The sequence below is a fragment of the Mesoplodon densirostris genome, chromosome 2 (genome assembly GCF_025265405.1).
Source record: "Mesoplodon densirostris isolate mMesDen1 chromosome 2, mMesDen1 primary haplotype, whole genome shotgun sequence".
In the NCBI taxonomy this organism is placed as follows: domain Eukaryota; kingdom Metazoa; phylum Chordata; class Mammalia; order Artiodactyla; family Ziphiidae; genus Mesoplodon; species Mesoplodon densirostris.
In genome coordinates this window covers 13232246-13245495 of record NC_082662.1, presented here as the reverse complement: position 1 = coordinate 13245495, position 13250 = coordinate 13232246, and positions in this window count along the sequence as shown.

Below are 13250 nucleotides of genomic sequence, written 5' to 3'. Positions count from 1 at the left end.
AGAAGGGGGCTCTGTCACCTCCTGATGACCTTGCTGTGGGACCCTGGTCATGTCCCTTGGGGCGCTGCATCTCGGTTTGTCCATTTGTCATATGGAGGGTGCGAGGAAGTCCATCCAGGCTGGGCTGAGGGGCTCCTGCCCCCCAACCACAGATTGCCCCCCCCCTCTCCTGGCACCCTCTCCCCAGGCAGCTCCAGGCAGCAGGCCCCACTCCAGCCCCTCAGGGTCTGGCTTTCTAATGCAAACCTTATCAGCTATTCTCTGTTGGCAGAACCAGACCGGGGTTTCTGGGAAGCCGCGGCTGCATCCCCCCTGCCAGGGGCCCCATTTCAGCAGCCTCATCACATTCCCCAGCAGCCTCGGCAGCCTGGATGGACGGATGCAGTTTCCACTCTGGTCTGGCAGCCAGGCAGCTGCGTGACCAGGTCTCCTGCTGGGCGGAGGGGTCCTTCCCCCAGGGACCAAGCCTCGGGGCCAGGCAAGCCAGTCCCAGCATCTGGGCCCAGACAGTTACATTGCAAAGCCCCAGGACGTCTCCACACCCTCTTCCCCCAAACTCCACACCTCTCCCATTCCTCCTTCCAGACACCCCAACCTGTTCACAATTCCCCATCTGAGCCCTCCCCCATTTCTGCACAGACTCCTCTCCTTTATTTATGCTTGAGGAAACTGCACTCACTCTTCCAGGCCCACCTCAAGTTCTTCATCCTCCAGGAGACCTCCAGAACCATTCCCGCCACCAACTGATTTGGGAAAAACCAGCCCCATTCTCCCATGCGGCTTCAGCACATGGACCACAACGGGGCTGGAATGACAGTCAAGGTGGGTCCTAGCTCCTCTGAGCAAGTGAGGGACAGAAGTTCCCTCCATATCCCTTTCTTCAAGAGCTCCATGAACTGGGGTTATCATCTACCCCATGGACAGGGGGACTGTGTACCCCATTTGCCAATGATAACTTACTTGGTCACCCAAATGGGGTATACAGAAGGGAAAGGCTTGCCCAAAGCCCCGCAGCTGGCAAGTGGCAGAGTCAGGATCAGAACTTGGCACGTTGGCCCAGAGCCCTGCTCCCCGCTGATGGGTTTCTTTTTGAATCTTTTTTTTTTAAACATCTTTATTGGAGTATAATTGCTTTACAATGGTGTGTTAGTTTCTGCTTTATAACCAAGTGAATCAGTTATACATATACATGTTCCCATATCTCTTCCCTCTTGCGTCTCCCTCCCTCCCACCCTCCCTATCCCACCCTTCTAGGTGGTCACAAAGCACCGAGCTGATCTCCCTGTGCTATGCGGCTGCTTCCCACTAGCTATCTATTTTACGTTTGGTAAAGTACATGTGTCCATGCCACTCTCTCACTTTGTCACAGCTTACCCTTCCCCCTCCCCATATTCACTGAAGGGTTTCTGAGTGAATGAGACCAGGCTTTCTCCAGGGCTTACTCTGTGCCACCCACTGCCTAGACCTCTTTCCCACACACCCTTGGCATGACCCACCAGCTTCCTCTGACCTTTCAACGCATGCATCACAGCCTCAGAGAGGATCCCCCATCACCCAACTTAAAGGTACCCCCGACCCCCACCATATCTCCTTCATGCACTTTTTAAAAATTATTTATTTATTTATTTATTTATTTATGGCTGTGTTGGGTCTTCATTTCTGTGCGAGGGCTTTCTCTAGTTGCGGCAAGCGGGAGCCTCTCTTCATCGCGGTGCGCGGGCCTCTCACTGTCGTGGCCTCTCTTGTTGCGGAGCGCAGCCTCCAGACCTGCAGGCTCAGCGGCCGTGGCTCATGGGACTAGTCGCTCCGCGGCATGTGGGATCTTCCCAGACCAGGGCTCGAACCCGTGTCCCCTGCATTGGCAGGCGGACTCTCAACCACTGCGCCACCAGGGAAGCCCCGCGGCTCATGCACTTTTGACTCTTTGCAGCTACTGGCTCACATGATGTGATAATCGTCTGTCATAGACACCACCTCCTGCCCACCAGCCAGTTCCATGAGGGCAAGGGCAGGCCCGTTTTGTGGCTCCTGGATCCCCAGACCTGACTCCTGTGGGCTGCCCTCACGTATTTAATGTAGGAATTGGTGAATGGTTCTTGGTACTAGGGAAAGGGTGGGTAGTGGGAGGATCCAAGTGGTCCCCTCACAGAACCCCCCACCCCCCAGTCTGCCTGGGGAGAGACACTCATGGAAACAAGAATACTCAAAAGTTCAGTGCTGTGTGCTATGACCCAGAGAAAGAGCAACTTGGTCAGTCTGGGGTGGGTCAGGGAAGGCTTCCTGGAAGAGGCAGCCTCTAAGCTGACTGGAAGGATGAGGTGGTAGGTTCATCTCAGAAGCCAAAGGACAGCCAGTGTGGCTGGCCTTCTGAGATGGTCTCGTTGCCCTGCTAGGGATTTAATTTCGATCCCGAGGGTGGCACCAAGGAGCAGATTCTTAATATGGGGGGAGGGGGATGGGCAAGAAAAATCTCAACTTTTTTTTTTTCCAGGATTGTGTTGTCCTCTTGTAAAATTTTTTGCCTGCCGTTTGTAAGACCAGAGCCACTGCCTGCCTGGCCCTGCAGGGCCTGCTCTCCAGAACAGGACTGAGCCCCGGAGGATGCAGGTGTCCCGGTCCCACACCCTTCCCACCACATCCCCAGCCATCTGTGTGGGAAGGTCCATTGTGGTGGCCTCTGACATCACGGCGGGGGGCAGCATGATGTCACAGGGCCTCATTGTGGCCATGGAAGGGGAGGTGTCCCCCACCAGAGGCCCGCTCCCCACCCCCTGCCCAATCCTATTAAGCACGGGCTGGGGACAAAGGAAGGCGCTTTGTGCTTTAACCCTGTCTGAAGTGAGTCACTGGCTGCAGAGGGAGGGGACAGCAAGAGGTTGTGCATTCCAGAGCCTGCCACCTCCCCTAGCTGGGTCTCCAGGTTGGGCTGGAGGCCCTGCTTCCGCCACCAGTCGCTGCCCCCATGTCCCCAGGGCTCCTCGCTGGGCTGCCAGCAAGTAGGACAGCAGAGGTAAAGAGAGTCCAGGCCCTGCACCTCCCACCCCAGGTCGCCCTCAGCTCTGGGGCCAGAACCTGTGAGGACGAGGCTAGAGGCAGAAACCCCTCCTGGACCCCTGACATGACAGTCAGCCTTGAGATGAGGACGGGAGGCCCTGGGGGCTGCAGGGGGCCCTGTGCGGGGAGAAGAAGCAGAGTCAGCTGGAGTCAGAAGGCGGAAGTCCCGGAAAGACAGACCTGGGGGACAGATGGGGGACCGAGACCTAGAGAGGGACAGAACTTGTCACCCAGCAGCATCTGTGAACATTTATTAAACACCTACTGAGAACCATACTGGTCTGTGCTGTGGGTTGGTCGTCTGATCCTTGAAACCCTGGACGGTGGTGGCCAGCACCAACCCCAGGCCTGGCCACTTTGGACAGGGACTCAGGGGTCCCTGAGGGAGGAGAGGGCAGGGCTCCTGAGGCTCAAGCTCTGGGGTCAGAGGACCAGGTTTCCAGTTCCTCCTCGGCCACTAACTTGCACACTCTCCCTCACTGAGCCTCCGTTTACACATCCATAGAATGGAACTAACTGTACCCCTCTCAGGGGTTGTCCTGAGGGCTGGACGAGATAGTATGAGCACCCAGAACTCTCCTCCAAATCACTAGTCCACCCTCACCGCACCTTCAGCTGGAGGTGGGGGCAGGGAGTCTCTAGTCCTGGCACCCCTGCTCCACTTCCATCTCTTCTTGGGTTTCAACCCTCCGCCAAGCTCTTCCAGGCTGGCATCTGGAAACTGTCTGGGGCCTCGACTGCCGGCTGCGGACACCTAGGTGGGGGGAGGTACAGCTCCAGGAGAGGCCTCGGCAGCACCCCTACCGCCTCCCAAGTGGGTTTCTCCATCCTTGGCAGAGTGCCTGGGCATGCAAAGAGGCCAGGGGTGGCTTGGTTTCGGACAACAAAGTCCTGTTTCTCCCTAGCCTGAAGAATGCCTGGCACCCCCTCCTGCCCCCGCCCCATCAATATCTATTACCTAGGCCTAGCGTTCACTCCATGGGGCCCAGGCTGGGCACTGGCTCTGCCCTGAGCCTCTGGGCAGCTGGCCCTTTACAGTGTGAGAGTGCCACTCCCGCCCCTCAGCAGCCTCCCCTGCCCACCGTCACACACACACACTCGCAGGAGCACATACACACGCACACACAACACACACATACACGCGCGCGAACACCAAACAGCCCAGCCCTTGGGTCGGAGCCCTGAGCCCAGTCCAGAATCCGAGGCAGTCTGGGGCAAAGGTGTCTGCAACAGGCTACGAAGGAAGAAAGGCCCGCAGAGCGTGAGCACCCTGCCTCACCTTGCTCTTCCTGTGACTTTGCACTTGATGATGTTGTTAAAAATATCCAAACTTGGCAAAGCAAAAAGGCACAGCCCCACCCACACCCGCCCCTACTTTTTGGATTGGTATTGATGTGTGACATCCCAGGGTCCGAGCCCCTGATTCTGTCCAAGCCCTTTGTTTTTCCCAAGGAGGATGCAGAGGTCCAGGATGGGCAAGAGGTTTGCCCGGGGCCACAGAGCCTTGTAGGGCTGGGCCTAGGGGGAGCGTAGGGACCGGGGAAGGCCGCACACACTCTGGTGGGATCTCATTCTGAGCCCAGCCAGGGGCGGCGGGGAGAACTGGCCTCCCTGGTAACGGCTGCACCCTTTGTACAGATGAGAACACTGAGGTTTGGAGGGGAGTGGCCCAAGGTTACCCAGCCAGGAGCAGAGCGAGGACTTGAGCTTCAGCCCCGTGGGCCCTGTGGTTGGGATGGATTGTCAGAGATGCTGAGCCCCCAGGTCCCCTCCCTGGCCACCGCAGACCCCAGTACAGTCCCAGGCCTCAGCTAGGGCAGGCCCCAACTGGGAGGAGGGAGACGGATGTTCAGGCCCAGGCTGCTGCCCTGGTCTTGACCCCTGGGCGGGCTCTGCCCTCCTGCCACAGCCCTGGCCAGATTCTGCCCAGACACCTCAGGAATGTGGGGGGAGGGGGACTCAGGGAAGATGGGGCCTGGGGTCCAGGGGTGGACAGAACAAAGAAGCCACGTGTCTGGACTCTCCCTGCACCCTGGGCTGGACCACAGCTGCCAGAGGGGGACCCCCGAGTGTGGCTCAGGCATGTGTCCCTGAGTGCTGTGTGACCCTTGGAATGCAGCTACCCGTCTCTGGTTTCGTGGGCTGCAAAATGGAGTGCAGCAGCAGGGGGCTGCAGGCCGAGGAGCCTGCTGAAGGTCTGAGGCCGGGGCCTCTGGCAGAGGGGTAGAGAGGAGAGGGGGCCAGCCCTGCGGTGGGCTCCTGCCGCAGCCTCAGGAATTGCCGTAATTACAGCGTCAGCCTCACTGTGCTTCCTGCCATAAACCCAGGAATCTAAATTAGAAGGCAGGAGGCTGGCTCCCGCTTCCCTCCGACCCCTCAAGTCTGCCGGGAAGTTCTCCTGGAGACAGACCGCTGGTGGGGGGCTAACTACAGAGGTGCCCAGGGCTTAGACTGGGGTGGGAGCCAGGCAGGCGGGCGGCTGTCCCCAGAATCCTCGTGTCTATGTCTGCGAGTGCCTGCTGTGTGCCAGGCACGGGGCTGAATTAGCACATTTGATCCTTCCAGAAGTACTGCAAGGTCCATTTTACAGAGGAAGAAACTGAGGCATGAGCTCAAGGTCCCCCAGGGTGTTGGAGGCTAAGCCAGCTGGACCCAGGTTTCCAGCTCCCAGGCCAGGGCTGGTCCCTTTGTAGAAGGCAGAGGGGAGGGTGGTGGACAGTGGAGATGGCTAGTCCTTCCTGGGGAGCGGAGGGGGGACCCTGAACTGTGAGCCTGCCCCCACAGCCCCAGGGGGAGATGGGAGGGAGGTTGCTGGGTGGGGGGGGTGAGGGACTGCTGTGCAGGGACCAGGCAGGGTGCAGGCCAGGCGCAGGGCATGTGAATGGCTCTCCACCACCCTCGGACCTGGGCACGTAGACCAGCGCTGGGGCTGGGGCCCTTCCAATTCTGAGGGAAACCCAGCCAGGGACCAGGGTGCGTGCATGTGTGTGTGTAGCTTGTATTTGTGTGTGACAGTGAATGTGTGCGTGCCTGCGTGTGGTGGGGAAGTGAGGTCATCTGGGCAGAAGGGAGCTGAGCTTGTCCAAACCACTGGAGCCACTAGGGGAGAGAGAGACAGACTCGGGGTGGGGGGAGGCAGGGAGTAAGGGGTGCTGAGGGAGGGAAAGAGACCAAGGCAGAGAGGAGAGAAACAGGGAAGGACAGAGCCAGAGCCAGAGGGATGAGGTGGGGTGGGAGGCAGACAGACAGACAGGATGATGGCGGATGTTGGGTTGGTGGAGAGGAGACAAGAGATGCCCAGAAAGAGGGCGAATTGGAGAAAGAGGGAGCCAGAGAGCAGAGATGGGGGAGGGGTGGGGCTCCCCTGGAGGGAAGTGGGCTGTAGTCTAGGCAGCTTCCCACCCATGCCTCCCCTGAGTGGGGGACCAAGGGAGGACCCCTTATGTCTGCTTTTGTTCTGGTCAGTGGGTCTAAGATCACCCGTCCCTAAGGCAATATTTTTTGGGGGGGGAATATAACAACTATGATTTTTATTTTATTTTATTTTGAATTTTATTTCTTTTATTTTTAATAAGCAGGTTCTTATTAGTTATCTGTTTTATACATATTTGTGTATACATGTCAATCCCAATCTCCCAATTCATCCCACCACCACCCCGCGCCCACCTTCCCTTCTTGGTGTCCATGCATTTGTTCTCTACATCTGTGTCTCTATTTCTGCCTAAGGCGATATTTTGAGGACCTGTTATCTGTGCATGCCAGGGTGTGGTCTACCTAAAGGAGCAAACGCTCAGAGGCCGAGGAGGCCAGGGAGTGGTCCCAGAGTGTGCCCCGAGAGGATGGGGGGACAAAGAGGGGAGGCTGGCAGAGACAAGAGGGGCAATTCAGATGGAGGTCCTCCAGGGGGCATGGGGGTCATCCAGGAGGCTGTGCAAAGCTGGGTCCGGGCCACACCCTGGCAGGGCTGGGGCAGGCACCAGGCGTCCGCTTCTCACCAGCCACATCCCAGTCCCTTTTTGGCTCTTCCACCATCCAGCACCTCCTAAGTGGCTTATGAGGTGCCATGGGCCCGACAACCTGGCTGACTTCTCACTGTGCTCACCCTAACCCAGTGGTTCTCAAGCGTGGTGATTTTGCCCCAACGGGATATCTGACAATGTCTGAAGACATTTTTGTTTGTCAGAATTGGGGTGTGTGTGTGTGTGTGTGTGCACGTGCTTGCTACTGGTGTCTAGTGGTAGAGGCCAGGCATGCTGCTAAACATCCTATAGGACAGCCTGTACAACCAAGAATTGTCCAGCATACCCATCACCCTTCTGTTCCCAGGCATGCCAAAGTTCCTGCCTCGGGGTCTTTGCACGTGCTGTTGGTCCTGCTTGGAATTCACTCTCCCCAGATCATCACATAGCTGCTTGCCTTCTCATCCTTCCAGAATCTGCTTAAATATTCCCTCCTTAGAGTGGTTTTCCCTGACACCCCCATTCCCTCCTGCACTCTCCATCATAAACCTCTGAGTATTTCCCTCCCAGCACTTATCCCCAAATCCTGAAGATCTTGTTTATTTATTCAAATCCTTATTTATAGTTTGTCTACCCTCCACTTGGCTGTGCGCTCCATGAAGCCTGGGGACTTTGGCTCCCAGCGGGACCCAGATGCTGAGCACTGGGTGAAAGGACTGAAAGCTCACTTAGAACAGCAGGGGCTGTTGTTGGGTTTTTTTGGGGTTTTTTTTGCAGTACGCAGGCCTCTCACTGTTGTGGCCTCTCCCGTTGCGGAGCACAGGCTCCGGACGTGCAGACCCAGCAGCCATGGCTCACGGGCCTAGCCGCTCCGCGGCATGTGGGATCCTCCCAGACCGGGGCACGAACCCGTGTCCCCTGCTTTGGCAGGCGGACTCTCAACCACTGCGTCACCAGGGAAGCCCAGAACAGCAGGGGCTGTCTTAAGAACTTTACTTAGCTCAGTCCTATGAGGTAGGCACCATTGCGATGCCCATTTCACAGAAGGGGAAACCAAGTCTCAGGGATATCAAGTGACTTGCCCAAAGTGACACAGCTAGCCAATACCCAAGCTGGGATTTGAACACCCAGGCAGTCTGGCTTTAGAGTTCATGCCCTGAACGGCGCCAGGCTACAGCCTTTCTGCAAATGTGAGCTGAGTGGCTGTGTGAACTGGTCACCAGTATGCATGTCCCAGCAATCCAGACCCCCGTCTCTCTCTCTCTCTCCCTGAGAAAGCCTCCCCCACCGTCCCCTTGCTCCACCGACCCCTCGCTCCCCACCCCAGGTCTAGGGTGCTGCTGTCAGTGGAGCTGAAGTTTCTGAAAAGGAGGAGGTCAGGGCGCTCTTTCTCTCCACTCCAAGTCAGCAGGGAGATAAGGCTCATCTTTGCAGATTCCTACAGTGAGGAGACTTGGGGACCCAGACAGGAGGGCTCCACACCGTGGGGATCTCCCCCCGTAGTCACCACATGGGGGCCACATCCACTACCCTGAGTCACTGTGGACTCTGCCAGGCACTCTTGGGCACTGGAGAGGAGGTGTCCCCCTTCCTCGTGCCTCCCTGGCAGGGCAGGTTGGGCTGAGCCCGGTCTGAGTCTGAGGGCTGTGCTCAGCTCCACACTGGGGCCCTCCCTGCCCCAGCTGGCAGCCCCTAATGAAGAACTACAACCAAGAGGGGCCATCACGGCAGGGAGAGGAAGAAGCTCTCACCAGCAAGCTGTGGGTGCCCTGGTCTATCGGGGACGGGGAGAGGAACTTGGAAGGCTGCCCAGAGCTGTTTGCTGCCCAGATTCCTAGCAGGAGGGCCCTCCCAGTCCAGAGCCCACTGACCGCCCTGCTTTTCATATTGCTGGGCCCTCTCTGCCAGGCACTGGTAACTCTTGACTCAACCAGCAGCTGCATGGTCCAGTCCCATGTCCCCAAAACTTCTTTCCCTGGTCCTGTCCCCTCCCCCAACATCTGTGATGACCATTGAGTGACACTCTGGGCCTGGGATCTGCCAGGGAACTCCTTAATTCTCATTCATTCATTCATGCATTCTTTCATCATGTGGTAGTTAGAGCATGGATGCTAATCCCAAGGGCTGAGTTAATATTTTGCTTCACCACTTACTAGCTGTGTGATCTTGGGAAAGTCCCATCATCTCTCTGAGCCCCCAGTTTGCAACAGTAAAAAGGGGGAAGAGGGACTTCCCTGGTGACGCAGTAGTTAAGAATCTCCTGCCGGGCTTCCCTGGTGGCGCAGTGGTTGAGAGTCCGCCTGCCGATGCAGGGGACACGGGTTCGTGCCCTGGTCCGGGAAGATCCCACATGCCGCAGAGCAGCTAGGCCCGTGAGCCATGGCTGCTGAGCCTGTGCATCCGGAGCCTGTGCTCCGCAATGGGAAAGGCCACAACAGTGAGAGGCCTGCGTACCGCAAAGAAAAAAAAAGAAAAAGAAGAATCTCCTGCCAATGCAGGGGACACGGGTACGAGCCCTTGTCCGGGAAGATCCCACATGCTGCAGAGCAACTAAGCCCCTATGCCACAACTACAGAGCCTGCGCTTTAGAGCCCGTGAGCCACAACTACTGAAGCCCATACACCTAGAGCCTGCGTTCCGCAACAAGAGAAGCCACCGCAATGAGAAGCCCACGCACTGCGATGAAGAGTAGCCCCCTCTCACCGCAACTAGAGAAAGCCCGCGCGCAACAACGGAGACCCAACACAGCCAAAAAAAATGGGGGAAGATAAACAGGGGTTTTGGAGGTTTCACTGGGATGAGGCATAGAGCATTGAGCACAGTGCCTGGCTTATGGTAAGTGTTCCAGCCTCAGGAGCTGTTCTTTTTTTTAATCCTTTGCAAAAACTTTCCTGGGGCCTCTAGGGGCACACAGACCCCTAATGGCAACCCCCAGCCCAAACAAGACCTGATTCTGAAAGCCTCCTGAAGGAACCATGCAGGAGCCCTGGGTTCTGGTTCTGAGTTTGCCATTACATTGCTGTGTGACCTGGCTGAGTCATCACCCCTCTCTGGGCCTCAGGTTCCCTGTTTGAACAATGACCGGTTGACTTGGATGACCTTAGACAAGTGACCTCTCTCCAACTGAGTTTTTGTCTGTAAAATGGAACAGTAACAGTACCTACCTAAAGGAATGCTGAGAGGAATAAGTGAATTAATACATGTAAAGTGCTTAGAACAGGTCTGATACATAGTGCTTCACAGATGTTAGCCCTTATTATTAGCTAACATTATCTCTGAGGATCTTTTTTTAAAAATTATTTATTTATTTATTTATTTTTGGCTGCGTTGGGTCTTTGTTTCTGTGCGAGGATTTTCTCCAGTTGCGGGGAGCAGGGGCCACTCCTCATTGCAGTGCGCGGGCCTCTCACTGTTGAGGCCTCTCTTGCTGCGGAGCACAGGCTCCAGACGCACAGGCTCAGTAGTTGTGGCTCACGGGCCTAGTTGCTCTGCGGCATGTGGGATCTTCCCAGACCAGGGCTCGAACCCGTGTCCCCTGCATTGGCAGGAAGATTCCCAACCACTGCGCCACCAGGGAAGCCCTCTGGGGTTCTTTTTAAAAATTGAGATATAAGTTACATACTATAAAATTCACCCTTTTAAAATATACAATTTAGTCACTTTTACTATATTCACAAGATTGTGCAATCATCAACGCTGTCTAATTCCGGGACATGTTCATCACCCCAAAATGAAACCCTGTACCTGTCCGTTTTTCCCCATTCTCTCCCATCCCCCACCCCTGGCAACCACTAATCTACCTTCTTTTTTTTATTAAAAAATTTTTCTCATTGAAGTATAGTTTATATTACAACATTATATGTTATAGGTGTACAATATAGTGATTCACGATTTTTAAATGTTATACTCCATTTACAGTTATTATACAATATTAGCTATATTCCCTAAGTTGTACAATATATCCTTGTAGTTTATTTTATACATAATAGTTTGTACCTCTTAATCTCCTACCCCTATCTGGCCCCTCCCCCCCCTCTCTCCCCACTAGTAACCACTAGTTTGTTCTCTATATCTGTGAGTCTGTTTCTTTTTTGTTATACTCATTCGTTTGTTGTATTTTTTAGATTCCACATATAAGTGATATCATACAGTATTTGTCTTTCTTGTCTGACTTATTTCACTTAACATAATACCCTCCAAGTCCATCTATCTTGTTGCAAATGGCAAAATTTCATTCTTTTTATGGCTGAGTAGTATTCCATCATATATATATAGATATATATATGCCACATCTTCCTTATCCTTTCACCTGTTGATGGACATTTAGGTTGCTTCCATATCTTGGCAAATATAAATAATGCTGTTATGAACATTGGGGTGCATGTATCTTTTCAAATTAGTGGTTTAGTATTTTTTCAGATATATACCTGGATTGGAATCACTGGATCATCTGATAGTTCTATTTTTAGTTTTTTGAGAAACCTCCATACCATTTTCCACAGTGGCTGCACCAATCTACATTCCAACCACCAGTGTACAAGGGTTCCCTTTTCTCCACATCCTGGCCAACATTTGTTATTTGTGCTCTTTTTGATGATCGCCATTCTGACAGGTGTGAGGTGATATCTCACTGTGGTTTCGATTTGCATTTCCCTGATGATTAGCAATGTTGAGCATCTTTTCATGTGCCTATTGGCCATCTGCATTTCCTCTTTGGAAAAATGTCTATTTAGGTCTTCTGCCCATTTGTTAAATCAAGCTTTTCTTTTTTTGATGTTGAGTTGCATGAGCTGTTTATATATTTTGGATATTAACCCCTTATCAGTCATATCATTTGCAAATATTTTCTCCCATTCAGTAGGTTGAATTTTTCGTTTTGTCAATGGTTTCCTTTGCTGTGCGAAAGCTGTTGTGTTTAATTAGGTCCCATTTGTTTATTTTTGCTTTTATTTCCTTTGCTTTAGGAAACAGATCCAAAGAAATATTGCTACGGTTTATGTACCACTAATCTACTTTCTATCTCTATGACTTTGCCTATTCTGGACATTTCATATAAATGGAATACACAGTTTTGTATCTGGCTTCTTTCACTTAACATAATGTTTTCAAGGTTCATTTACAATGTATCAGTACTACATTCCTTTTCATGGCTGAAAAATATTCCATTGTATGAATATACCATATCTGTTGATGGACATTTGGATTGTTTCCACTTTTTTGGCTATTATGAATAATGCTGTTATAAACATTCAAGTAGAAGTTTCATGTAAACATATGTTTTTCATTCTCTTGGGTATCTCTGTTGGAATGGAATTGCTGGATCACATTTAGCTTTCTGAGGAATTGCCATACTCTTTTCCAAAGTGGTTGCACCAGTTTATATTCCTACCAGCCATGTATGAGGATTCCAGTTTCTCTGTACGCTTGCCAACACTTGTTAATGTCTTTTTTATTGTAACCATCTTAGTGGGTGTGAATGGTGTCTCCTTGTGGGTTTGATTTACATTTTCCTGTGACTAATGATGTTGAACACCTTTTCATGTACTTATTGGCCATTCATATTTCTTCTTTAGAGAAATATTTGTTCAAATCCCTTGCTCATTTTTAAATTGGGTTGTTTGTCATTTTTACTGTTGAGTTGTAAGAAATCTTTTTTTGGGGGTGTTTGGCTTCAGAGCACTTGGTCTTTTTTTTTTTTTGGCTTTGGCTGCATTGGGTCTTCGTTGCTGCGCACGAGCTTTCTCTAGTTGTGGTGAGCAGGGGCTCCTCTTCGTTGCGGTGTGCGGGCTTCTCACTGCAGTGGCTTCTCTTGTTGCAGAATACGGGCTCTAGGCATGCAGGCTTCAGTAGTTGCAGTATGCGGGCTCAGTAGTTGTGGCTCGCAGGCTCTAGAGCACAGGCTCAGTAGCTGTGGTGCACGGGCTTAGTTGCTCTGCGGCATGTGGGATCTTCCCGGACCAGGGATCGAACCAGTGTCCCCTGCATTGGCAGGTGGATTCTTAACCACTGCGCCACCAGAGAAGTCCCTGAACTTGTGATTCTAAGGCCATAATTTTTGATAATTCCAATATATGAAGTCATTGCGGTCTATTTCTGCCATATTTTTCAAACTTATTGAAATATATTTGACATATAACATTGTGTAAGTTTAAGGTGTACAGGATGTTGGTTTGATTCATTTATATATTGCAATACGATTACCACCATAGTATTAGTTAACACCTCTATCATGATACA